The sequence below is a fragment of the Elaeis guineensis genome, chromosome 11, assembly GCF_000442705.2.
Source record: "Elaeis guineensis isolate ETL-2024a chromosome 11, EG11, whole genome shotgun sequence".
Lineage (NCBI taxonomy): Eukaryota > Viridiplantae > Streptophyta > Magnoliopsida > Arecales > Arecaceae > Elaeis > Elaeis guineensis.
The window spans coordinates 107,522,706-107,523,976 of record NC_026003.2 but is presented as its reverse complement, the minus strand read 5'-3'; the positions used below and the strand labels follow the sequence as shown (position 1 = coordinate 107,523,976).

Here is a 1,271-nt window from a genome sequence, read left to right as displayed (position 1 = left end):
TAATTTTCACTCTATTTATTCTATAATTTACATATTAGATTTGATATTGAATTTGGATCCGATCGAATCGTATCTAAATTTTAATAAATTTAAATTCGATCTAAAATATTAAAAAAATTAATTTTAAAATTTAATTTAATGTTAATTTTTTTTTAAAATATATTAAATTAAATTTAAATAAATTAAATTGAATTGGATCGCATGTCAATTCGATCCATTGGCAGCCTCACCCCGGCGTTACAAAAGATTTTGGTCAAGAGCTGGAAGTCCAATGGCATTTCCGTCATTGGGGAATAAAAATACGGGCATTGACCTCAGAATCGGCGTCAAGCTCTCCAACGATGACCCCGCCCCATCCCTCCCCATGAATCCCGTTTGAACGTTTCCTCTTTAGAATCTCTCCATGCGTGTATATATATTTTGTTCTAGTGCCGTGTAGATCTCAGAGGACAAATCCCAAGCGGTTTAATTAGGGTTAGGGTATCGCAGGTGAGCTCATTTTTCCCTCTTTCCTCCTCCGTTGAGCCTTTCTGTCTTTGTCCGAATTCTTTTTCTTTTTGAATTTTAGGGTTTTGATTCTTCGTAATGCGTGCTTTCTCTGCGAGCATTTGGAAAAACCATAACTTTTTTTGTGTTGAATTGTAAAATTCTTTTTCTTTCCCTTTGTTTTTTCTTCTTGAATTTTAGGGTTTTTATTCTTCTTTATGCTTTCTTTGGTGGTGCGTGCTTTCTCCGAGATCATTTGGAAAAACTTTCTTGGGTGTTGTTGAAAGGTAGGGATATTTATATAAGATTCTGAGGAATAAAGATGCTTCCTTTTCTCTGTTCTGGGTAGAATTCTCTTTGGTAATCACGGATCTGGTTGGTGTTTTATATATTACCTTTCCTTTCCTAATGAACTTGTTGCGAAACTTGGTACGGGCTGATGTGGGCATCTAGATGTGGGGAATTGTTCATTATCAATGCAAATGATGTTTAAAGGACGCATTTTGATTTCAGTTTCTCAGATTGTTGAGAGTGGAAAGCAAAGCCGAGCTGAGATTTAAATTGGATAATCACCAAGTGGTTTGATTTCCACTCAGTGGCATAAAATTGCAATTTGTTTGGCATATTGGAGCTCTTTGCGGTAGGAGCGAAAACCATGGCTTCGGCTGTTATGAATGTCACGGCAACGGTACTAGATTGGATGTCCGCGGCATTTGATGCTCCACTTGCCAGGGCAGTTGTTTTCGGGGTTCATATTGATGGTGGGTTTTATAGCTCCTATTTCT

General features: G+C 37.0%; 1 long non-coding RNA gene across 1 annotated transcript; it reads left to right on the top strand.

Annotated features, from left to right (window-relative positions):
• The first annotated feature begins 221 nt into the window (after positions 1–221).
• Positions 222–1,182, top strand: LOC140852474 (uncharacterized). The gene is made up of 2 exons (XR_012135360.1): positions 222–489; positions 1,000–1,182. It is a non-coding gene; the product is annotated as an uncharacterized lncRNA (long non-coding RNA).
• The last annotated feature ends 89 nt before the right edge of the window (positions 1,183–1,271 follow it).